General features: G+C 39.3%; 1 pseudogene; it reads left to right on the top strand.

Moving 5' to 3' along the window:
• Positions 1–3,197: 3,197 nt before the first annotated feature.
• LOC127450391 (gastrula zinc finger protein XlCGF8.2DB-like) lies at positions 3,198–27,033 on the top strand (annotated as a pseudogene).

Raw genomic sequence — 27,033 nt, forward strand, 5'->3', positions numbered from 1 at the left:
GAAGACCCCCATACTTCTTTCCAACGAAGAAGAAAGCAGGAGAAGTGGAAGGTTGAATGAATCCCTTTTCATGGGATTCCGAAATGTACTCCATGGCTTTAGTCTCAGGTTCAGATAAGGGCTATATCCATCCGCATGGCAGAAGGTCAATGGCACGTTCACAGGAACGGTGAGGGGGAAGCTGCATAGCCTTTAATTTGCTGAATGCCTCCTGGAGATCCACATAACAATGGGGTAGGATTGAAATCTTCTCAGTGAGGATCAGCGTGGTGCATATAGGAGGGAGTGAGATGGGTTCAGGAAGGTTGAGGCAAGACTGGAAACAGGAAGTACTCCAACGAGTGATTTGTCCATCTCTCCAGGAGATCTCAGGGTTGTGAAGTCTCAGCCATGGCAGGCCAAGAACAATCGGGTTCTTAGGAGAGTGAGTGACTAGGAATTGAATCTCTTCATGATGACAGATTCCTAACTGAAGACGAATATGTCGGGTGCCAGAGCCCAGGGGTCATACGTCTAGTGCTGCGACATGTAAAGGATGGACACAAGGAACAAAAGATTCGTGGCGAGAGCCAGGTCAATAAAGTTACCTGCAGCCCCAGAATCTAAAATGGCAGACAAATGATGTTCACTATTGAGAACATGCAAAGTCACAGAAAGTTCAAACTGATCTATACGAATTAAGTTTGAAAGTTCCAAACTCACCACCGCATCCCCCTTCCTAGGAGTGTTTACATACACCTTAGCCAAATACTTTTAAACTCAATTTTTCACAATTCCTGACATTTAAGCGTAGAAAACTTTCCCTGTGTTAGGTCAGTTAGGATCACTACTTTAAAGAATGTGAAATGTCAGAATAATAGTAGAGAGAATGATTTATTTCAGCTTTCATTTCTTTCATCACATTCCCAGTGGGTCAGAAGTTTACATACACTTTGATAGTATTTGGTATCATTGCCTTTAAATTGTTTAACTTGGGCCAAACATTTTGGGTAGCCTTCCACGAGCTTCTCACAATAAGTTGCTGGAATTTTGGCCCATTCCTCCTGACTGAACTGGTGTAACGGAGTCATATTTGTAGGCCTCCTTGCTCGCACACGCTTTTTCAGTGCTGCCCACAAATTTTCTATCGGATTGAGGTCAGGGCTTTGTGTTGGCCACTCCAATACCTTGACTTTGTCAAGCCATTTTGCCACAACTTTGGAGGTATGCTTGGGGTCACTGTCCATTTGGAAGACTCATTTGTGACCGAGCTTTAACTTCTTGGCTGATGTCTTGAGATGTTGCTGCAATATATCCACATAATTTTCCTTCCTCATGATGCCATCTATTTTGTGAAGTGCACCAGTCCCTCCTGCAGCAAAGCACCCCCACAACATGATGCTTCCACCCCCATGCTTCACGGTTGGGATGGTGTTCTTTGGCTTGCAAGCCTCACCCTTTATCCTCCAAACATAACGATGCTCATTATGGCCAAACAGTTCAATAATTGTTTCATCAGACCAGAGGAAATTTCTCCAAAAAGTAAGATCTTTGTCCCCAAGTGCACTTGCAAACTGTAGTCTGGCTTTTTTATGGGCGATTTGGAGCAGTGGCTTCTTCCTTGCTGAGCACCCTTTTAAGGTATATATCGATATAGGACTCGTTTTACTGTGGATATAGATACTTGTCTACCCGTTTCCTCCAGCATTTTCACAGGGTCCTTTGCTGTTTTTCTGGGATTGATCTGCACTTTTCGCATCAAACTACGTTCATCTCTAGGAGACAGAATGCGTCTCCTTCCTGAGTGGTATGATGGCTGCGTGGTCCCATGGTGTTTATACTTAGTATTGTTTGTACAGATGAACGTGGTACATTCAGGCGTTTGAAAATTGCTCCCAAGGATGAACCAGATTTGTGGAGGTCCACAATTTTTTTTCTGAGGTCTTGGCTGATTTCTTTTGATTTTCCCATGATGTCAAGCAAAGAGGCACTGAGTTTGAAGGTAGGCCTTAAAATACATCCACAGGTACACCTTCAATTCAGTACACCTCCTATCAGAAGCTAATTGGCTAATTGTCTAAAGGCTTGACATCATTTTCTGGAATTTCCAAGCTGCTTAAAGGCACAGTTAACTTGGCATATTTAAACTTCTGACCCACTGGAATTGTGATAGTCAATTGAAAGTGAAACAATCTGTCTGTAAACAATTGTTGGAAAAATTACTCATGTCATGCACAAAGTAGATGTCCTACACGACTTGCCAAAACTATAGTTTGCTAATATTAAATCTGTGGAGTGGTTAAAAAAATGAGTTTTAATGACTTCAGCCTAAGTATATGTAAACTTCTGACTTCAACTGTATCTTGCGCACTCTCGCCAAATGTATGTGTTGTGCTGCCATTTAAAAATTATTTTCCAGTCACAAGGTTAAATAATATGAATAATCACCATAAAGTAAAATAAAGCAGAGACAAATAACATCCCACAAATGCTGTAGTTTGGCCTTGTTGTATTTTGGTATTTTCATTACGTATTTTAAACGTCTTATTCAAATGTAGAAATTACGTTATTTTAACACCTAAATGTCCCACAACAGTTGCAGTTTGGTTTTGTTTTACTTTAGTATTAAAAACAAGTTATATCTACGTTTTGTGGCTACTTAAAGAAAACATCCCAGGTTGATACTCTCACAACGTTTTTAACACATTTTGTTTTGGTTATGTTATTCAGATGTAATTTCTAGGACGTTTTTAAAAGATTGTTCTGCAACATTACCGAACTGTAACCAAAATAAAACTTGTGAAACGTTGTAAAAAAAAAAAAAAAAAAAATGTTTGCTGGGATGTCCCCAATGTTGTATTAATATGTTATTGTCTGTTACAAATAAAAATTACAATTAAAATTTTGGTCCATGCTTTCAGTATGTGGCGATAATGCGCTGTATTAGTTTGCGATTCGCCATTAGAGAAGAAAGAACACTGTAGGAATTATGAAGAACAAAGAGAAATGTTATTGGAGGAAATGAGGAGAGTAAGTAGAATATAAGATATAAACGAATATATATATATATATCATATATACATATATATATATATATATTAACAGTTTATTGGTGTGCTTCTTCCTCCTCCTCTGAACTGTGCAGATCTGAGAGTAGGAGCTGAACACGCAGCGCTGGCTGAACTTTCGGATCCGATAGAGTCAGGGAGGGAGGGGTAGATTTGAGAAGATTTGAGTTTCTGATCCAAGCTGTCAGCAGGTGGCGGTAATGCACTAATAAGTGTGATCTGCCAATAAACAAAAGAAGAAGAAAAGAAAGAAGATGAAGAAGAGGATGAAGATGATTTTCCGAATGAATGTGTGACATTGCATCTGTTTTATTTCTTCAGTGACTTCACAAGTTTTATTTGCAGTGTTTGTTTTCGGCGGGAGAATTGTAAAACTCCAGGAAACAAGTGAAATCTGTGTGACACTGTTGTAAAGATGTTTATTAAAGAGGAGAGTGAAGATATGGCTTATCCAGAAGCATGCAGAATTAAAACCGAACACACTGACGAACAAACAGGTTGGTGTTCATTCTTTACTTATAATACCTTATAAACTGAGAAATAACCTAAAGACACACATTTATATTTTTAATACATGTAACTTAAATTTTAAATGATAACTTTGAATAGTAAACATCTTCCAGATTTGTTGTAGGGCTGCACAATTTGTCGAAATAAAAGTGAAATATTGTCTCAGTCACAGCAGTTTAAACACGTGCAGCACACTTTAAAATCGTTTTCTGAGTTCGGTTTGTGTGCAGTAAAAAAACAAAGCGCCCCCATTTCTTTTTTCAATTACATTAATTTAAAGGGATAGTTCACCCAAAAATGCGTTTTGTTTATCTAAAACAGGTCTGCCACAGCGATATTAAAGAACAGAACACAGCTGCACACAAACCAGAGGTCCGAATTTACAAAACATGTCCGAAGAGTCTGTAGTCCAAGAATAAATGCATTTATATGCCCAGCTGGAATATTCATTCAAACAGAGTAAGCAACTAGGCAGGAATGTCTGTCACCTGTTCTCCTTTCTGAACATTCAGTAGGTGTGACATTCTCGGCCAAAATCAAGTCGTTTTTAACTGTCTCATGGTATGCTGGCTTCAATATACTGTTATAAAAAAGTTTTTGAACCGGTGTCAGTTCACAGCAGGCGGGTTTACCAAGCCCTATGCTGAAAATATAAACCAAGCGAATGACAGATTGAACTGTCGCAAGTCTAGTTAGGAGAAAAACTCTGAATAACATAGAAAAGATACCTGTCCTTTTATCACATGCTGTTTGTCGTCAGGTTTTATTTTTTATACAGACATATCGATTAGGGCTGTCAGTTGAGCAGAGGAACTAAATTCAAATTTCTACCTTTTAAGTATTTTCAAAATTCGAATAATATTCAAATTTTAAAGTCAGCTGATTTTGAAATTGAGGTTGTTTCCTTAATCCACAAGAGGGCGCAATAAATATATATAAACCATACAGCACCATTATACTATTGCAAAGAACAATCCTGGCTGTTAAAAAAAGAGCATTTCATTTTCAACTATTGTGCATAAAATACAACTTTTTAGTCGGTCCATATTCTCAAATGTTAAGTCAAAATTAAAGGAGGGAAACACTTCAATAGGCAGTCCACATGGTGTAACACTTGCACTGATGCCACAATATACTGCTCCAGACTCAAGCTTCAAAATAACAGCGAAATACCACATCATTTTTTATTCATTACAGTTGTATGTTGGGTAGCAGTATTCCCAGATAGCAGTGGTATTCGGCTGAATTCGGTGGTGAAGGGGCTCAGACTATGAGCCCAGGCTAGGGGCTGTTCAATCAGACGGAACACAACAGAATGGAAAAGAATGCTAGGATCTCGAGAGACACATTTCCAAGTTGAACTCCTTTCCTGACAAAGTGTTTAAAAAACATATTGCTTAATCTGAGAAAGGCTTATAAGAGAGCAAGATGCAATGGCCAAACACCTCCACCTACTGTAAGGGGCTGTTCACACCGGACACTTTTGCTTTTTTGTTTTTGTATGTAAATGCGCGCTTGACGAATGTCTTTGTTTCACTTGGTTTTTGTTTATTCAGCGTCTCGTGCAGGAGCACTGTTTTTAGATGCTGTGTCTAATTAAAAATAACTTTTTAAAAAGCTTATTGACACCTGCTTTCTGTTAAACTGTATCTGTTGCATTGTGTCTAGCCTTTTTTTGCAATCGATCTGAAGTCATCGTCAGTGCTTGGCACTCATTCAAAATTTGAATGCAGTTTTAGTATTCACTTGTTCATTGTTTTTTTTTCTTAATTAGAGGAATATTCAGATTCCAAATTTATTTTGACAGCCCTAGTATCGATTTGCTTCAGAAGACATTCATGCTACGCAGCAAAAACTCAATGAAAAAACGCTGAAAAGACAACTTTGCCTGACATCGCAACAACGTTGATATTTGGTTGAAAATTGAAAGGTGAAAAGCCATCTTTTTCAAGTCGTTGAAAAGACATGTATAAAAAGACGTCCCTCTACGTCTAAATTTGGTTGCAAAGTTAAAGTTGAAAAGACGCATTTTTCAGGCTGTTTCAAAAACTTGAATTCAATCTAATTCCAACCATGAATTCATGATTATATATTATACATTATATTATTATTATTAGGGCTCCCCCCTAATAGTCGACCAAACCTTAGTCGATGAGAAGAGGATTGGTCGGTTGGTCGCAGAAAAAAAAAAAACTCCACGGGAAACCAATGAACACCGGTATTACCGCTGGTTGGACGTCAGGTGGTACTATCAGGTAATTTTCGTTAAGAGGGTTAGGGCTAAGCCTACATAATAAAGCAAGACACCTTGATTTCAAACTTTGAACTTTATTTTTTATTTATTTTAACTAAAAATTAAAATGAAACTGGAAAAAAATGAAGTGCAATTAAAATATGTGTTCAACTTATTGAAAGATTGCTTTACAACAGTTGTCAACATCTCTCTGGCAAAGAACCTACTTCATCTGTGCATTCTCTACCCGTCGGGTATTTTGTTGTCTGGGAAAATACATCATGTGTGTGAATACATTTGTTTTGTTCCCTCCTTCACGATATATACATATATATATATATATACATATACATACATACACACACACACACACAGTTGTGCTCAAAAGTTTGCATACCCTTGGAGAATTGGTAATATATGTACCATTTTTAAAGAAAACATGAGTGAGCAGGCAAAACACATTTCTTTTATTTCTTATGGGATTCATATTCAACTGTAGGTTATAACAGAATGGCACAATCATAAATCAAAACATGGCAACAAAGAAAAAAATGAAATGACCCCTGTTCAAAAGTCTGCATACCCTTAGTTCTTAATACTGTGTATTGCCCCCTTTAGCATCAATGATAGCGTGCAGTCTTTTGTAACAGTTGTCTATGAGGCCCCAAATTCTTGCAGGTGGTATAGCTGCCCATTCATCTTGGCAAAATGCCTCCATGTCATGCAAAGTCTTTGGTTGTCTTGCATGAACCGCACGTTTGAGATCTCCCCAGAGTGGCTCCATGATATTAAGGTCAGGAGACTGTGATGGCCACTCCAGAACCTTCACCTTTTTCTGCTGTAACCACTGGAAGGTCAACTTGGCCTTGTGCTTAGGGTCATTGTCGTGCTGGAAAGTCCAAGAGTGTCCCATGCGCAGCTTTCATGCAGAAGAATGCAAATTGTCTGCCAGTATTTTCTGATAACATGCTGCATTCATTTTGCCATCAATTTTCACAAGATTCCTCATGCCTTTAGAGCTCACACACCTCCAAAACATCAGTGAGCCACCACCATGCTTCACAGTGGGGATGGTATTCTTTTCACTATAGGCCTTGTTGACCCCTCTCCAAACATAGCGCTTATGGTTGTGACCATAAAGCTCTATTTTGGTCTCGTCACTCCAAATTACAGTGTGCCAGAAGCTGTGAGGCGTGTCAAGGTGTTGTCGGGCATATTGTAACCGGGCTTTTTTGTGGCATTGGCGCAGTAAAGGCTTCTTTCTGGCAACTGGACCATGCAGCTCATTTTTGTTCAAGTATCGTCGTATTGTGCTCCTTGAAACAACCACACCGCCTTTTTCCAGAGCAGCCTGTATTTCTCCTGAGGTTACCTGTGGGTTTTTCTTTGTATCCTGAACAATTCTTCTGGCAGTTGTGGCTGAAATCTTTCTTGGTCTACCTGACCTTGGCTTGGTATCATGAGAGCTAACAAACTCATTGACTATTTATACACAGGCACTAATTGCAATTTTAAAAAGTCACAGGTGTGGGAAATTAACCTTTAATTGCCATTTAAACCTGTGTGTCACCTTGTGTGTCTGTAACAAGGCCAAACATTCAAGGGTATGTAAACTTTTGATCAGGGCCATTTGTGTGATTTCTGTTATTTTTATGATTTAAAAAGGAGCCAAACAATTATGTGATGATAAATGGCTTCATATGATCACTATCCTTAAGTTTTTTGCATGATCAGTCATATTTTCAAAATCACAATTTCTGCCAGGGTATGCAAACTTTTGAGCACGACTGTGTGTGTGAGAGTGTGTGTGTGTGTGTGTGTGTGTGTATATATATATATATATCACAATATCCAACCCCCGGGCTGAGGGATCAGTGAATATTCTTGCTTTAGTGATTTTGCATTGAAAATTAAATTAATTGATTTAAAAAATGAAAAACTTTTCCAAATACATTTCTAAATTCAAATTGCACTTCAAACGAAACGAAAAAGCAAATAAAATAATGAAGTGATAAAAGAATAATAAATATATACATTTACCGTTAGGCAAGAATCCTTCTAAACATGCAGACAGAAAATTACTTACACAAATGAAGACACAAACAATTCTAAATGTAAAAATAATTATAATGATGATGATAATCACTGAAATATAAATCATGGTTCGAGGTGAACGTGTTTTTGTATTATTTTATGTTTTAATCCAGATGTATAGGCTACAGAGTTGTGTTCACAATGAACTGCTCTGTGGAAATAAAGTGAACTGAACTCAAAGCACCTCCTGAGCTGAGATGTCTGAGGTCATTTGCAGCACTCAGACGATACTGTTCTTGCAAAAAAAAAAAAAAAAAAAATTCAGAAGACAGAAACAAAGAGAGTGAGAACCTTTTACATGCACGTGTTCCACGAGACTGCACGCCTCCGTGCAAACAGCATGTCATATATGCGCATGATGGCTCTTCTGTCGTCTGTTCTTAATAATATAATAAAGTGTGTTTCTTCAAGCGTATGTCTGTGTCTCTACGGGCAAATTATTTGTATTATTTGATAATAATAATAGCCTAATAATAATAATAAAAATGTAATACATTAATGGGAAATATCATCTTGACATTTTCAAAGGCATCAGCTGTTGGTGATCACTCTGACCATCGTCGATCCCTGAGATCATCATCTGTCGACACAACCCTAATGTGCATTTCTCTCTATAAATGAACAAAATGTTCAGACAGTCTCCTTGCTGGTTTTTCTGACACATTCAGAATCATTACCGCTTTTGCCGGTGTCGCTGCGTCTCGCTTCGTGCGTGCGCTTGTAAAATGTATATTTTAAAGGCTCATTATTATGGTTTAGTATTTCTCTGTAATGTACAACAGTGTTAGCAATGTTACTTATAACATTCTTTCTCAGCCCTGGAATTCAAACCATTTTCTGATCCCCCCCCCAAATATATATTCAAGTAATTAAATTAATATCATAAATGTGCGACAACTAGTCGACTAATGGCTTAAACTAACGACTACTAGTCGACTAGGAAAATCTTTGGTCGGGGGCAGCCCTAATTATTATATCATCATATTATATTCATAATTACTCCCAAGACAACTGACAAAAAAGTACCAATAAAACATTTATTGACGCATGTCAGATACATCCGCCAGACCGTCCAGGGGCATGTTATTGTATGTACGATAAAAAAAACACTTCAAAATATTCTCTGAGCTTGTCTTGAGTAGTAACAGTCAGGAGATGAACCCAACGGCGATTGAAAACGAGAAGTGGAGCGTCTTCTATCACTTTCATGGTGTGATCGGTGACTGGAAGAGCTGGACTGCCCTGTAACACCAAGGGATACAGGAAAATGCTTAGATTATTTTTAGTTCAGTACATAAAGTGCTCCATTCAAACGGACCAACTTCACACTACAAACCCAGCTGCCTCAGAAATCCAGTTTAACAATGTGCTAGCTAGGCTAACATGGCGCTATAGCTGCTAACGCTTCTTCAGCTTACCTTGCAACTGATTAGCTCGACTAAACTTCAGTCAAACACGCGTTTCTGTATTATCCAAATAAATTATAATTACTTAATACTTACCCAGTTCAACGAGTCTGTGTCGCCGTCTTCATCGCTCTCGGTTTCATAGCGTACGTTACTGAGTGAGAGTCTTCCACCTTTTTTCACTACCCCCGCCCTTCTCCTCCATGCCCATATGCAACTATTTAGAATTTTGAGTGACCAACCAGTCAAAACAAGCCACTCTGGCATTCTGTACTGCTATCACCCGAAATTCATATCCACGCGTGCGTCACATTTTATTTCATAACGACGCTCCACATTTCATAATACATTTTATATTAAAGAGCAGTAAGGTCAAGTTATTTGTATGGAATTTTTTAAACATATATATTTATATAAATATATTTAAGTTTTTGAACAGCAGTAATTATGTTCAAATGCTGATTTGAACTTTGAAGCAGTATGTTCAAAAATGTTAAAAAAGACTAAATTGGGTTTAGTGTACACAACACAATACATGTTTTCATCGAGGTGTAATTTCCAACTTGCTACAATGTGATCTTATTTTAATGGCTGTATTAGGGCTATATGTGGTCCGAAACAGACGTCCATCTTGGGGTAAATTTGGACCAAATCAGACGGACTAAACAAAGCCCAATTTTCAGTGACTTTTTTTGGGCTAACTTAAGGCCATGACGGGCTGACCAGATTTAGCCCAAAAAACAATCTCACTACACACACAAACATCTGTGTGTGTAATGAAATATAATAATTATACTGTAATCGGTGCAGAACTTTTCACTTGCTAGCACACGTGTATTTTTCTTTATAACTGCAATCATTTATATAAATAAATCCTTTTATACAAATAAATCCTTTATATATAAAAAAAATATATATATATATATCGGGTATCAGCCACAATGAGCTATGAGTTATCGGTTATCGTATCAGCCAAAATTTCATATCGGTGCATCCCTATTAAAGAGGTCTTAAATTGGGGGATGGAAAGACAGGAATTGCAATATACCCTAATATGATTAATAATCCTCAAAAGGCTACAAATTAAATGAGTGAGCTTTGTGCTTTAAAGTGAAGATGCAGCATGTCAATTCCACAAAAATGTCTACCATACCATGTACAAATAAAGTTTTATGGAAATGATCAAAAACTCTTTCATGTGGGGGCCTGGGTAGCTCAGCGAGTATTGACGCCGACTACCACCCCTGGAGTCGCGAGTTCGAATACAGGGTGTGCTGAGTGACTCCAGCCAGGTCTCCTAAGCAACCAAATTGGCCCGGTTGCTAGGGAGGGTAGAGTCACATGGGGTAACCTCCTCGTGGTCACGATTATTGGTTCCCGCTCTCAATGGGGCTCATGGGAAGTTGTGCGTGGATCGCGGAGAGTAGCATGAGCCTCCACATGCTGGGAGACTCCGCGGTGTCATGCACAACGAGCCACATGATAAGATGCGTGCGAATTGATGGTCTCAGAAGTGGAGGCAACTGAGAATTGTCCTCCGCCTCCCGGATTGAGGTGAGTAACCGCGCCACCAGAAGGACCTACTAAGTAGTGGGAACTGGGCATTCCAAATTGGGGAGAAAAGGGGTTAAAAAAAAATTAAAAAAAATCCTGCAGTTTGTTTATTTAGGTCTACATTTCACTGTATAATAGTGCTGTAATGATTTTTTTTTTTAGGAAATTGCATTGTTTATCCACCTCTTATGAGGAGTGCACCATTTCTAAAACAACATTTTAACCAGCCATATTTCATGGTTGCAAAAGAGGGTTCAAAGGACTCTATTTTCAATTTAACAATAATAATTTTCCAGAAAGATATGAAGATGTAAAAAACATATATAGAGTCATTTTGTCACAACAGTGCTTTTTGATTACATTAAAAGAGCCACATTTATTAGGTCGCTATGTTTTAGTGCTGTGTCATGTCCGTAACGTTTTAGAGGTTAAGTTTATATCACTCAAACAATATTCATACAAATAAGTTGATACTTTCTGTACAAAGAAAACCTTTGTCGATGTTCAGTATGATGACAAATTGTCTCCCTTCTTTACTTTAAACACCCGTAATAATGTGTTACTAATGTGACTGCAATGGACGTTTCATATCAAATCATGGATTATCAGTGGGTGAAGAACCAACAAACTGTCACAGCGAAATCATAAGGATTCATACAAATTTTCTAAATTTGGCTAATTCGTATGATATCATACGACTGCACTCATTCGTACGACCTTCACTACAACCAATGACCTAGCTAGACATCGTTTTCATCTAATACGCGACAATTACTTGCTTCTGTCACACACAACAGCTTCCTGTTATGTTTACACACTCTACTGATTGGTTAGGTTTAGATGAGGGGTTTGGGTAAGGACATAATATTGATAAGCATGTCCTTGACACCTCGCGTGCTGAACTCGCGCTTAATTCCGCATTACACATCCGGGCATTTGCACGTAATGAAATCGAACAAAAACGTACGAAATCGTATGGAATAGCCAACTAGTAAAATATGTAAAAATTTTCGTGCGATCAGGTTGGAATAACTAACCTCCGAGCTCCGATGCGCATTTCTTTACATAGAGTATTCAGAATTCTTGTACTAATTTGAAGAGAGAGAGAGAGAGAGAGAGAACTGAATGAATGAATAGACTAATCTAAGCGGGTGCCAACACGCATGGCCGGTTTATTTACATTCTACTGTAAAGGACTCTGTTTAATATCAAATGTATACTCGTTTACAGTTCAAGTGTGTATAAGGTTGCTTTTTCAACTATTATTTTAAATAGTAATTTATAAAATTATTTCTGGGGCATGTTCAGGTTTAACAAGTAGGCTAAATTATCAATTTGAAACGAATATGAATACTTAGTATGAAATATTAAATGTATGCTGACCATGTCGTTGACATCTTGATGTTATTTCAGATCGTGTTGTAGCATCTTTTTTCCTCTTCTTAGAATCCAAAGTGCCGAAAGGGACATCTTGCGTAGCGAGGCATCATTAGACTTACCATAATTGGAATAATTTTGACAGAGAAGCATAATAGGCTAATGCAATCTTTTTGACACATGATTGCGACTTAAACTGAGCTTAAACATAATAGCGAACTGATCATTTTGACAGAAAAGCATAGAGCATGTGTGATCATTTTGATGCATTCGCGATTTGTTCTGTAACATTAACACATGTAGTTGTTTAGAACAAAGCAAGCAATAGCCAATATCATAATAGCAGGGAATATCACATTCTCTAAATTCAGTATTATCTTCTAGAGCTCTTAAAATAAGCCTTCAATGATGGGTTACACACATGAGTGCGCGCCACATAGGCTTGGCTTAAATTGAAAACAATTTGCACCATCTTCACTTTGACAATAATCGTGCAACAACATATAGTGTTTTCACTGCAAATGTCAGTTTTAATTAACATTATTATACAGCCTTAACACAGTGTCTCAAATCTTATAGTTTAAAGACCAATAGAGTTCACTGTTAATGTTTTCTAAGCAATTTAAATGTTTTCCCATAGTCATATAGATGCACATTTGGAGCGGTCACGTCCATAACGGAGAGATGTCACATCCATAACGACGGGTTTTCCCCATTTATGTGAAAACGACAATGAACAAAAAATAAACATTATATGCTCTTATGAGTGCCAATGCTTCTACATTATGTGGCTAGTATTATTTCTGGTTTGTTCATTTCAATTCAGAGTTTTTACAAAGTGTGTGGTCTCCCAAAAACCCATGTCCATTTTAGTCACGTCTGTAACGCACATTCATTTCCCGAATAGAATAAAAATTAAGATGTTTGGAGTTTATCTGAAGAGGTTTATAATTATACATACAAATGATTCTATATTCTGGTACTTAGTACTTTCTATGAGAAGTTCAAGTTCATGTTTTTACTGTAAATGTCATGTCCGTAACGCTGGAATTGCCAAGCACTGTTGCATTCGGGGAATGTGATGTACTGTTTTCAGCAGTTTCAGAGTGGGTTATAATCAGTGAATACCGGTCATTGTTATTATTACAGCAAATATTACTGTTAACTTTACAGCAGTAATACTTTTCTATTGCAATTTCTGCAATTACACGTGGCTTGTTTAATCAAGCTTTTTATTTTGCTGTGTGTTTTTGACGGTTGCTTCACATCTCTGGATAAGCAGTTGGTTATATTTCCTGTGTGGTTATTAAAATGCAAAATGCTGTGATTTCAATGGTGTAAAAAATTCTGTTTTGGAAGTAAATACGCTATGATAAAATCGGTCTGGTTATAACTGTAACCCTGGTTCCCAGAAAGGAGGGAACGAGATGCTGCGTCAGTTGCTGATGCTATGGGACGCTCCTCCCAGGAGTGACTATCTCTGAATCTCTTATAAATCATGCCAGTTTATTGGCAGATGGTTCTTTAAGTTATAAAACCTGTCAAAGGTGCTAGGGGAAGCCTAGCCTGCAGCCAGACATTTGTCCTCCAAGGACACACTCATAGCCCATGTCCAGGACGAGGCCATGCTCATGGTAGAGCGAGCCTTAACACCCCTGGGACTTTGCATGCCTTGCAATCATAAGCGAGCGCAAGTGTCGACTACCCATTGAGAAAGTCTTTGCTTGGAGATGGCCAAACCTTTTCAACGGCCTCCAAAGCAGACAAAGAGCTCATCCTTGACTTGTATGGTTCACAAACGTGCGTAGCACTCTCACAGGGAAGAGCATGTGCGGTTTCTGCACCTTGTCCGACATGAACAGAGCGAAAGCTTGAAAGGTAACAAACTGAGCCTTGAAGGGCGTGGCCAAAACCTTGGGCACATAATCTTCCCTAGGCTTAAGAAGGCTTTTGACAAGCCTAGTCCAAACTGTAAGAGTCATTGACTGATTAGACCTCAAAGTCCCCAATATATTTTACTGAAGCCAAAGCAAGTAACAGCGCTGTTTTCTGAAAGGTTTGTCCGCAAGCTTGCTGCATCAAGTGGCTGGAATGGGGAGCCTGTAAGCGCATTCAATACAAGCACTAAATCCCAGACCGGGATGGTAGCTGGGCGAGAGGGTCTTAACCGTCTCGCTATTCTCAAAGATGTTACCACCAGGGGGTGTTTGCCCACAGACGAATATCCCAAAGGGTTGTGGCTAGTCAATATAGCACTGAAATACACTTAAAGCATGGATGGATGGAGTCCACGTGAACCAAGGGCAGTTGGACCACTCCGTTTAAACCAACAGCATGGTTTCCCTGTCTTCCCAAACTTTGCACAACACTCGGTGAAGCAAATGACTGGTAGAGAATGCATACTTTAGTTTCACTGGCCATTTGTGAGCTATGACATCCAAGCTCAGTGGAGCCTAAGTTATGAATAACCAGAGGCTAGAGTGCATGGTCTCCGGCAAAGCAAACAGGTATACATCGACTTCCCAGAATACCTCCCAAATCCTCGGAACTCTCTGAGTAGGAAATCTTCATTCTCCTTGGGTGCGACTGTACTCCCTCCTGGCTGTTTGTTTACACAACAACCGGAGTGTTGATCCGGATCAGTCAATGAAAGCCCTGCACGACTGACAGAAAAGCTCTGAGAGCTAGAAAAACTGCAAGCAGTTTCAGGCGATTTATGTGCCACACCACACGCACCTGTCCTGGTGCTGAAGAGTGGACAGCTGTCGAACCGGGGTGGATGCATCAGTCATGACAACTTCGCTTTTGGACACCTGGCTGAGCACAATGCCTTTCTGGTAAAACGCAGGCATTTTCCAAATAGCTAGCGTGGCTTGGCAGCAGTGTGTCACTTACAAGATGTAAGCAACCGTGTCACCAAGAATGATAAGGAACTCTAAAGTTGACCCAGCACTGGAGAGTCCTCATTCATAATAAACCTAATGTGGTGATGGCGGCCACAGTTGCCATCAAACCATCAAAGTGTTTCAGAGATAACGTTAAAGCTTGTCAAGCAATATAGACTAAGAATAGACCAAGTACATTTGTTGGTCATATGCGCTGACCATTCCCAAGAAGGAAACTTGCTGACAGGGCACCAACACACTCTTCGCTTAATGGACTTTAAGACCCAAACACTCCAAATGGGCGAGCAACAGATCCCTGTGCTCATATGTTTGTGCCTTTGCCGATGCACTCATCATGACATCGCTGCATCTACACATTTCGTGAATGTGCGAGGAGCTTGAGACTTTGAACTGGTATGCAGTGCACTCGAAGGCGAAACTCAAGAATGGCCTGTGTCGAGGGGCTATGGGCATGTGAAAGTAAGCGTCTTTCAGGTCTATTGACAGAAACCAGTCCAGAGGACAAATGTGAGGTGTTGAAGCGAGGTGGCCTGCAACAGCAAAAACATTGTGAACATTTTCTCGCTCCCAGGTACAGCAGGTAAAGTGAGATGTGAGTTCTTGACAGATTTAGCCAGGGGTGTAACTTCACAGACATCGGGCAGCTCATAGACCGGGCCGCCCATTGATAGATTTAACATTAACCACAAAGGCGGCAGCACCAGAGACCTGAACTCTCACTGAATGGGGAGAACGACATGTCATAAGCTGTTCGTGCACCAGTGATGAAACCCAGAGGCACGTCAACACGGTGAACACCATTCAACCATCCCAGATGTGTATGACTTTCTTCTGCAGAACACAAATGAAGGTTTTTAGAAGAATATCTCAGCTCTGTAGGTCCTCACAATGCACCAAATTTTTGAAGCGCCAAAAAGCATATTAAGGCATCATTAAAGTAATCCATGCGACTCCAGGAGATTCATTTTTTTTATTGATTCCATTCAACAAATTAAATAAACATAACAGAAAATGCGTAATAAAATTATATAAAATGAAACCCTTCCCCACGTACATTCCCAACCACACCCCCACACCAGAGGAGAAGCTGGAAAAAACAAGTATACCTTGAAAAAGCAATAAAATTGCACACACACATTTAAAACTAGAGATCCCTCTCCATTGCCCCTCCCCGAGAGCCTTCCAAAAAGGCCAAATATCTGCCCCATTTTGTATCAAATAACCCCAGATTGCCCAGCCTTCTATACAACATCTCCTCAAATGCCGCTACCCTGCCCATCTCCGTGCACCACTCTCGAAATGAGGGCGCTCCAGCCGACTTACATCCCTTAAGAATAACCCGTCTGCCGATCATAATATTGGCCAGGACCCAATTCTTTATGTATGTATCCCCTATATTAATGACCGACCCATCGCCTAAAATACAGAGTCTGGGCAAATGAACTGAGTGCTCAATACATCACACATAAAACTCTGAACCCTCAAACAAAATCCAGGAGATTAATTAATTAATTAGTCTTCTGGAGCGAAACGTTAGGTGTGTTTAAGAAAAAGATCAATATGTAAAATTTTAACATTTAACAATTGGCCTGTCAATACCGTCGAAAGCTTTGGCTGGTCTGAAATTGGCAGGGGAAAACTGTTCTCTGCACACCCTCAATATTTTGAGTGCCTCAGTGGGTGTATTGATATCCCAGTGAACAGCGATACATGCACAGGCATCAATCTAATGTTTTTCAGTAGGTTGAGGCATCTAGGATAAGCATACGCAAGCACCATTTTGAAAAAGAAACCGATATAAATATAAATCTATAGCAATTCCTCCTCCACTGATGTAAACAACACTGCGCTTCTGTCTTTTTCACTCACCCGTCACACCGTCTACACCGGACGCGAGTGGTGTGTCGTGTCAAAAATTAATAGAACCCGTTGTAATCAATGACCGCTCATCTCGTTGGCAGTAAACAGTGACCCTTTCCATTTTGCGCTGCATGCGTTAGTGTTACTACTGCCAACAACACAAATAAACGGTTTAGAACTCGTTCTTGTCAATGGGTCCACTGTAGACAGCCTCAAGCTGTTGCATTGGGTCACGTCAATGGACGCTCGCGGTGTAGATAGGGTGTCAGTTCATGCGTGAATTTGCCAACGCACTTTCGTCATGCAAAAGGCAGCGTGCGCTCGATCCTCTCGTGAACATTCATACCACAGCTGGCCAAAAGCGAATATTGATATTTGTCTTACACCTAGATTTCACTTCAGAAGACATTAAACCACTGGAGTCAGATGGATTACTTTTAATATGGCTTAATGTGCTCTTTGGAGCTTCAAAATATTGGTACTCACTTGCATTGTATGGCCCTAGAGCTGAGATATACCTTAAATCTTCATTTTTGTTCAGCAGAAGAAAGTCATACACTGTCAGGACAGTGAGAATGAGACAAAGAGACCCAAGAGCAGAGGAACAGTTCAAAGGATTTATTAACAATAAATATTCACTTCAACTGTGTTGGCGAAGACTAATGATCCCGGCTGCAGTAGCAGGAAGAAGTTTGTGGATGCACGTGCCATGGCCGCGCAATGGGCAAATCCGTGAATAGTGTGTTCGTAGGCGAGTGTGTGCATCAAGAAGGTCAGGAGCAGATTCGTAGTAATCCTCCGTTGAAGCGTAGTGAGGTGCAGAGAACAGCACACAGCAGACTGGAAGGCAATCACTCTCCCGACACGCAGGCAGAGACGAGGAATCCTCCGTTGAAGATTTGTGAGCGCAGAGAACAAGTGTACAGCAAACTGGAAGGCAACCACACTCCTGACACGCGGGCAGAGACGGGCAACCAAACAGATACATGAGACAGGACCAGCTAGGCAGAGAGAGAGAGATAAGTTACTTCACACCAAACAACAATCTAGCAAAGATACTGAGAACAGGAAGGGATTATGTAGGGAGTGAATCAGTGGAGAACCAGGTGCTGCTAGCACGTTAATTAGTGGCATGATCAGCATTCCCCTGGGAACAATCAATGTTCCCATGGAAACACTGATCATGCATGCTGGCAGTGCCTGTGAAACATGAGGGAGAGAAAATGACAAAACACAGAACAAACTGACAAACTCACTGGAGCCGTGACATACACATCAGGGATGACATGAGGGTGTGTAAACGATGAGAGAATTTTAATATTTGGGTGAACTATTCCTTTATTTTTACATCAGTTCTCTTATATCTCTAATATAATATATTTCGCCAGCATCTTTGCCTTTTGTATCATCATTTTTTTTTTAGGGCTGGGAATTGCCACGGACCTCCCGATTTGATATTACAACCACATTTACTTGCCGATTCGAAATGTATTGCAATTTTGATGTTTTGATATTTAGCTGAGTTAACTCCTTTTTCTGTCGAAGCTTGTGTCAAAACCACAGCATGAGATTTTCATTCTTCATCTCGGAGATGTGCATGTGCTATCTGGATGTATATAGAGACCTGCGGTTAGAAAAATTGGTCTGCACACTTTCTAAACTCAAGCACTATATTGAGGATGAAATTTGCGTACTTTACACGTATGCTTAGCGTTTGCATCTAACTAAATTATACTTTGGGTTTTAGAGTCTGAACCGCTCAGAGTGCGAGTTGGAACCTCACGGTTAGGTGAATTTCGTTCTGGGCTCGTTTGCTGCAGACCGAATCGGAGTGCGATCGATTCCAGCGCCCCCTGGTTTCAGTGTTTGTCTTGTTTCATACTTTCTCAGTTTCTGTCAAACCCCGGTGCTATGTTTTTATGAACTTGCATCATCACAAATGTGCATATGATGGAGAACATAACACATTGTGAATGACACTTGCGCCTCACATGCCATAATTCAGCAGATATGCATGTCCAGGAGAAGGTGACTATATCTGATACTGTGGCAAAAAGGTCTCCTGCTTATCGGAAAGGAGGCGGCGGGAACCGGGTGAAAAATCACGAAGACTTTTAATCAGACAAAACACAAAAACTGCTTTTCAGCACAACCAAACATTGACGCACGCACACAGCTCCGCTGTGCATCTTTCTCTCTCAAACTGGCTTCTCCGGCTCCTCCTTATCCCCCTTCCGGCTGATTGGGGTAACTCGGCGCCAAGCATCCATCCTTACGGCCCGGCCACGCCCTCCTCCTCGTCACACTGATGCTTGCAAACGGTCTTTTTTGAGGAGACAGCTGGTTGCATGCTATGTATTTGTGTGCAAATTATTTTACATCCTGAACAAATGAGGACCAGAATACTTGCTTTTTCACTCATTCGAATCGTGCCACGGTTCCATCGCAACCGAGTTCAGACCACCTCGTACAGTTAGTATCTCGGGTTCAATACCACGGTCCACAAAACGGCTTTCATATTACCAAGTTTTCATGCGAACAGTGCTCTGTTTCGGACTAAAGTTTGCCAGTGTGAAAGCCCCCTTAGAGTCCGAGAAGGTACCTGTGATATCAGTTAAGGATTTAAGTCCGATCTAGAATCTAACAATGTAAATGTGTACTCTCCAACCAGTAAAAATTCTGTTTAAGCATATACCTCATATTTTGTGATGTTGCTTCAACTTTCATTTATAATCTGTGAGAACAAATTGACCAAAAAAAAAAACAAACAAACAAAACACTCCGCTGAATAATGAACATAATTCGTTTTTTCTATCATTGTTTTCAATGAACCTTTAAATGTTTAACATTGCAGTTGCATTTGCAATCTGACAAAGAGCACAATATTATGATTTATTTATTCGTATTTTTTTGCCAAATCGTGCAGCCCTAATTTGTTGGAATTATCATGATCAAGACACCTTTATTAATCTTTAGTATATCAAATAATTATTTACTTTAGCCCTGTAGATTTCACTCATTTACATTCAGGTACACACTTATTGATTTTAATTGAAATTTATAATAACATTTAGTAATTTAGCAGACACTTATCCTTTTATGATTTTCATTGATATTTTCTTTTTAGATTTAATGGAAATTAAAGAGGAAAATCAAGAACCAACAGAAGTAAAAGAAGAAACCCAAGAACTGAATGAAGTGGAGGAACATCAGTATCAGAATCCACTTTTCATAACTGGAGAAAAATCTTTTAGTTGTTCACAGACTGAGAAGAATTTATCACAAAACAAAGGCCAAGCAAAAAATGATTTCACCTGCCTAGAGTGTGGAAAGAGTTTCAAACAAAAACAAAATCTTAACAGACACATTAAAATTCACACTGAAGAGAAGCCTGTCACATGCCCTCTGTGTGGAAAGAGTTTCAAAAACAAAATAAACCTTAGAAGACACATGATATATCACACTGAAGAGAAGCCTTTTATGTGCCATCAGTGTGGAAAGAGTTTCACACATAAAGGATCCTTTAATGTGCACATAAGAATTCACACTGGAGAGAAGCCATACACATGCCATCAATGTGGAAAGAGTTTCACACATAAACAAAGTCTTCAGAGTCACATGCTATATCACACTGGAGAGAAGCCTTTCACATGCCTTCAGTGTGGTAAGAGTTTCACGTTAAAAGGATCCCTTAATGTGCACATGAGAATTCACACTGGAGAGAAGCCTTTCACATGCCATCAGTGTGGAAAGGGTTTCATAAAAAAAGGAGACCTAAATGTGCACATTAGAATTCACACTGGAGAGAAACCTTTCACATGTCCTCAGTGTGGAAAGAGTTTAACAAAGAAAGCATGCCTTAATGTGCACATGAGAATTCACACAGGAGAGAAACCTTTCACATGTCATCAATGTGGAAAAAGTTTTACACAGAAACCAAGTCTTCGTAGACATAAAATGTCACACTTGAGAGAAGCCGTTCATGTGCCGTCATTGTGGAAAGAGTTTCAGTCAGTCAGACACCCTAAAACAACATGAGTGAGTTCGTAGTGGAATGAAGCTATACCACTGCCCTTCACGTGGGAAAAGTTTCCACTAACAAAGGTCTTTAAGACATCATGATTGTGAGTAAACTGCACAATATGGTATGTCATTGGTATATAATTCAGAAAAGCTCAAAGGATGACGTTTCATCCAAAAATAACATTACATCTTAAAGGGTCATTTGCTACATTGCTTTACCTGTAGCAGAGCATATGAGCGGAGTGGAGCAAGGAGTGGAGCGATCAGAATTTCACTGGAGCGAGGAGCGCATTTCACAAGAATTTGCTCAGCCCCGCACTAGTTGCTCTCGAGGCGATCACTTTCCACTCCTCCCAGAATGCACTACATTTCTTGTGCAGCCTTGTGAATGTGTACTTCACAGAGGATAAATAGCTGCCAACTCCAACCTTAAAACATGGGATACTCCACTGGCCACTGCTTGAACCTTGGACTTAGGATGGACTTCACCGGAAATGAACTGCACAAGCTTCCAGCCAGACTGCGATGCCCCTCACTGACCTCTGCCTGCATCATCTTGGTCATAGGATGGACTACACTCGCTTAAAATGGAATACATAGACAATAAATTAATTGCCAACAAAAGCCTTCATCAGCCAAATAAGAAAGGACATTGAAACTTTATGCACCTCCACAGTCAGTTCGGGATGGACTTCAAAGACTATGTCATTATGCTTACAGTTCGTACAAAATCCTTTAGTTTAAACATTTGGCCACAAACATCTACTCAGTTTACTAATTTAAACCATGACTTGTATTACACATAGATAACTTATATTGGTGTTACATTCATGCTTTTTAGCCAGAGGGGAACTTGCCCCCCCGGTGAGCCTGGTTTCCCCTGAGGTTATTTTTCTCCATACTGTATATTATATGCATTATTCGTCTTTAGGCCCCCAGTGAGTAGGGCTGCAACTAACAATTATTTTGATAATTTACTAATCTAATGATTATTAGAACGATTATTCGACTATTCGGGTGATTATCGCAACGATTAATCATTAGCTCTTAATCAACTATTCAGCTTGTGCCTTGACTTAAAAGGTTGTATTAAACATGCTTACTAACAACAAAGAGGACAAAATCATCTTTTAAAAATACCTCTAAATGACATTCGCTGAATTAAAGGGAAAAAATACTTTTTATTAAAGGTGCAGTATGTAAGATTCAGAAACCCTTGTTATTAATGACACATGTGGCCATTAAGTGAACTGCCGCCAGCTACCTGTTGCTCGTGCTCGCGCTCCTGAACACTCCATAGAGACGCGAGCGAGCATCAGCTAGAACAATGACGTAACGTACAAAGAGACTGAACGTGATCCACTGGCATCATGCTGACAGATGAGGTAGCATAATTAAAATATCACAGTTATGATTGTTTTACTACAAACTTTGAGACTAAACTAAAACTACTTATCAGCTAATATAGCATACTGATACACACATACAGCTACATACTACCAAACTATACCAGACAGTTTACTGTTGCACTATTGTATGTTTTGTATGTCATATGTTGTACTACGATCAAGAACCAGCGTATTTGCTTACATTTATCCTGTATACCTGACTTTATAAAGAGAAGATCGTTGAAATTATTTGAAAGTTATGAAGCAAGGTAGCTTGCAATTCGTCAGCATCAAGTTAGCTAAAATGACACAGATCAATCCTTATGGCACTATATTTCACATGCTTTGCAGTTATGTAAGCTTACCTGTCCAATAAGAACAACACCAATTCAGGGTCCGAACGAAGGTCCCTCCAGGAATCAAATGCCCTGCCAATGTTCACTCTAGTTTTTGCTCGACCACGATCACGTTCCCGCTTAGCCAGACGGGATTCAGTAGAAGGCTCTCGGGAGCGCGCATAAACGTCATATCCTTTAGATTTTCCTGGCAAAACCGACCAGCTCCCTTCGCATGAAAATCAGTCTACAGGCTTTAATAGGCAACTTAGGAAGTCCGGGAAGGGCTCATTTTTTAAGTTGCGTTACAAGCCGTTCGCACATTGACAAAAAAAGGCGAATATTACATGAAAATTGTTACATATTGCACCTTTAATTTTAATTCAGTAAAAAATCACTGCAAAAAAAAAATCTCTTGTAATCAAGTGTTTTGTCTTTGTTTTGTCACACGACCTTTATCAGGCATACATAAAACACCAAACACAATGCCAACAAGTTTAAAATACGTCATTAACAATCATGACAGCTGTCAACAATGACATGACCAATTAACAATATAATTAGGTAAATCAATGTCAGGTCCGATGTGGAGGAGCAATAAGACACCCCCTAGTGTATAAAGACATGAGAAATATTACATTCAAATGCACAAACAAGATAAACAAGAAAAACAAAATTACAAGAATGTATAAACATCCCAACAATTATTTTATTTTATTACAAATGTAAAGTCATAAAAACACATGTACTAAACCGTTAAAAATTTTTAAACCATCACAATATGGCTACAACATCACGTTTAACAAAAGTTCATCAAGTCCCATCGGTGATTAGGTATGAAGGGTATAAATCCAAAAAACCTCATGTCTCTGTAAAATCAATTCAAGGTTGTCTCCTCTACGTGGCATCTTAACACTCTTGATGCCATCATTTTTTTTTTTTTTTACTATTATCATTATGCACACCAAGTGAATGACTCTTGTGCCTCTGTGCATCACATGCCATAATTCAACAGATATGCATGCCCAGGAGAAGTTGACTATATCTGATACTCACAGACGGTCTTATTTTGAGGAGACAGCTGGTTGCAAGTAATGTATCTGCAGCGCTGTTTATGTTCCCCTGCCACTCATGGTGCACGTGTGTGCATTTTTGTGCAACTGATGATGTCATCATGCTTACATTTAGAAAAATACATGCGCAAGTTATTTTACTTCCTGAACAAGTGGCCATGTTCACACAGCAGCAGAATATGGTTGTCAGTCCTGTTTTGAGTGCTTAATATGGTTACTTTCACACACAGTTCGATTATTTACGAGAGTGAAAACCACATTCTGTAACTGAACAGACACCTGCAAATTTTCAGGACTCGCAACCGCATTCTCTGCAAACCTGTTCTGTGAACAGCTAGTTGCTGACATGTTGGTTTTATGGAAGTCGCCATCTTTTATCCTCATATTTTTTGACGTTGCTTCAGCTTTTGTTTTTAATTTGCGAGAACGAATTGGCAGATTGGCAAAAAAAAAAAAACTTTCCGCTTAATAATGAACATAATTAGTGCCATTGTTTTCCATGACCCTTTAAACGTTTAACATATTGCATTTGCAATCAGACAATTTGAGCACAATATTATTTTATTTTAATTTTCTCCAAATTGTGCAGCCCTAATTTGTTGAAATTAACATGAACAAGACAGCTTTATTTATCTTTAGTTCATTATCAAATAAAATACATATTTTACCCATTTAGATTTCACATTGAGGGTCACATTTACTGATTTTTCATTTAAATTTATACTGTATTTACATTTAGTCATTTAGCAGACACAATTTTCTTTTTAGATTTAATGGAAATGAAAGAGGAAAATCAAGAATCAATAGAAGTGAAAGAAGAAACCCAACAACTGAATGAAGTGAAGGAACATCAGTATCAGAGTCATCATTTCATAACTGGAGAAAAATGTTTTGGTTGTTCACAGACGGAGAAAAATTCCTTCACCTGCCCTCAGTGTGGAAAGAGTTTCACACAGAAAGAATATCTTAAAAAGCACATTCAAATTCACACTGGAGAGAAACCTTTTACATGCCAGCAGTGTGGAAAGAGTTTCACACGGAAAGATAGTCTTCAGAAACACAAAAAAATTCACACTGGAGAGAAGCCTTTCACATGCCATCAGTGTGGAAAGAGTTTCACGCTGAAAGATGGTCTTCAGAAACACAAAAAAATTCACACTGTAGAGAAGCCTTTCACATGCCTTCAGTGTGGAAAGAGTTACAAAAACAAAATAAGCCTTAAAAGACACATGATATATCACACTGATGAGAAGCCTTTCACATGCCTTCAGTGTGGTAATAGTTTCACGTGTAAAGGATACCTTAATGTGCACATGAGAGTTCACACTGGAGAGAAGCCTTTCACATGCCTTCAGTGTGGTAATAGTTTCACGTTAAAAGGATCCCTTAATGTGCACATGAGAATTCATACTGGAGAGAAGCCTTTTACATGCCATCAGTGTGGAAAGAGTTTCAAAAAAAAAGGAGACCTTAATGTGCACATTAGAATTCACACTGGAGAGAGACCTTTCACATGCTTTCAGTGTGGAAAGAGTTTCACAAAGAAAACATCCCTTAATGATCACATGAGACTTCACACTGGAGAGAGGCCTTTCGCATGCCATCAATGTGGAAAGAGTTTCAAACAGAAACCAAGTCTTCATAGCCATAAAATTTCACACTGGAGAGAAGCCTTTCGCGTGCGTTCATTGTGGAAAGAGTTTCAGTCAGTCAGAGACCCTACAACAACATGAGAAAGAGTTCATAGTGGAGTGAAGCTATACCACTGCCCTTCACGTGGGAAAAGTTTCCACCAACTAAGGTCTTTAAGATGTCATGGTTGTGAGTAAACTGCACGTAATGGTATGGAATTGGAATATAATTCAGAAAAGCTCAAAAGAGGATGTTTCTTCCAAAAGAACAATTACATCTTAAAGTGTCGTTTGTGTAGGAGATTACAGGCAGAGAAATTTAACAATTCCACGCAGAACGACTATAATCCAGAATCTACACTGGAACTGCCCCGAGCTATAAAGAACTTCCTGACAAATGGTGCCTGTGAGACTGAGTTTGTTGCATTTGGCTAATGTTAACTGCCTTGAAAACAAAGGTAGATCTGTCCAAACACACACTGGTCATCTCTGATTTAAACCCACTCCCTGTTGGATCTGAACTTTTGAACCCTTCTTTGCACACAGAACTCATTATCACTCCCCACTCTCCTTCTCCAAATGCAGAATCTAGTTTTTATACCAAAAATTTACAAATTCATCTTACACAAATGATTAGAACTTGCATAATGTCTTATAATCACTTGTAATCAAGTTCTGCATGACTTATCACTGTTATAACTGACAATGTTAATCATTTTGATCTGTAGTCACTTATTCCTCATATTTTGTAACTTGTTAGTTATAAAATATATGATATTTGGTGTCTATGAGATCGATAATTTGTGTCTAGAATTTGGATAAGTAATTTAATGCCACTCCTTTTTGTTATCATGATATTAAAATGCATGATTAAACATTGCATCTTCACACAAAGGATGGTAAATCACCTTGAGAATGAGGGAAAGAAACAGTCACATTTCAGAGCAAAAGACACTTCTGAATGACACCTTTGGGGTGCAGCCAACCTCAAATCCACAATACTTCCTGCCTTGAATGGATAGTTCTCTTAGTTCTCTTTCGTGCTCTTCAGTTCTCTTCAGCTCTTCTCTTCGGAAAATTTCCAGAGTTCTCATGTTACCATCACGTTAGGCCATGAGGCCCCTAGCAGGAGTTCTCGTCTTCATGTCCGCAAAGTCTCTAGAATGTAGAAGTTACAAACTTTCTTCTGCAACCACCTCCAAGGCTCCGCTGGTCGTTCCATCATCCATCCAGCGTGTATAATCAATTTCTGCTGAAATCAATTCTGCACCCTTCAACGGAACTCCAAACAACTGACCACGCATAAACTTCCACAAGCCAAGCCAAAGGACTTCAAGGACTTCAACGCCAAACAATGTAACGCAAGTAAAATTACCTCCAGACTTTCGCTGAAAGCTGGTGCTTTAATATAATTTGAGTAACATTTTCATATCACACCATACTAAATGAAGTATTGATGGTTCTGAAGGCATGGTCTATAGACTCCATGAAAATTTTTCTGTTACAAATAATTTCCATTCATCTTCTGTCAGAGCTCGTTTACCAACCGTGCTCATGTTTGCCCTTGTGTGTTAGTTTAGTTTTATGTTGTAGATT

The sequence above is a fragment of the Myxocyprinus asiaticus genome, chromosome 13 (genome assembly GCF_019703515.2).
Source record: "Myxocyprinus asiaticus isolate MX2 ecotype Aquarium Trade chromosome 13, UBuf_Myxa_2, whole genome shotgun sequence".
NCBI lineage: Eukaryota > Metazoa > Chordata > Actinopteri > Cypriniformes > Catostomidae > Myxocyprinus > Myxocyprinus asiaticus.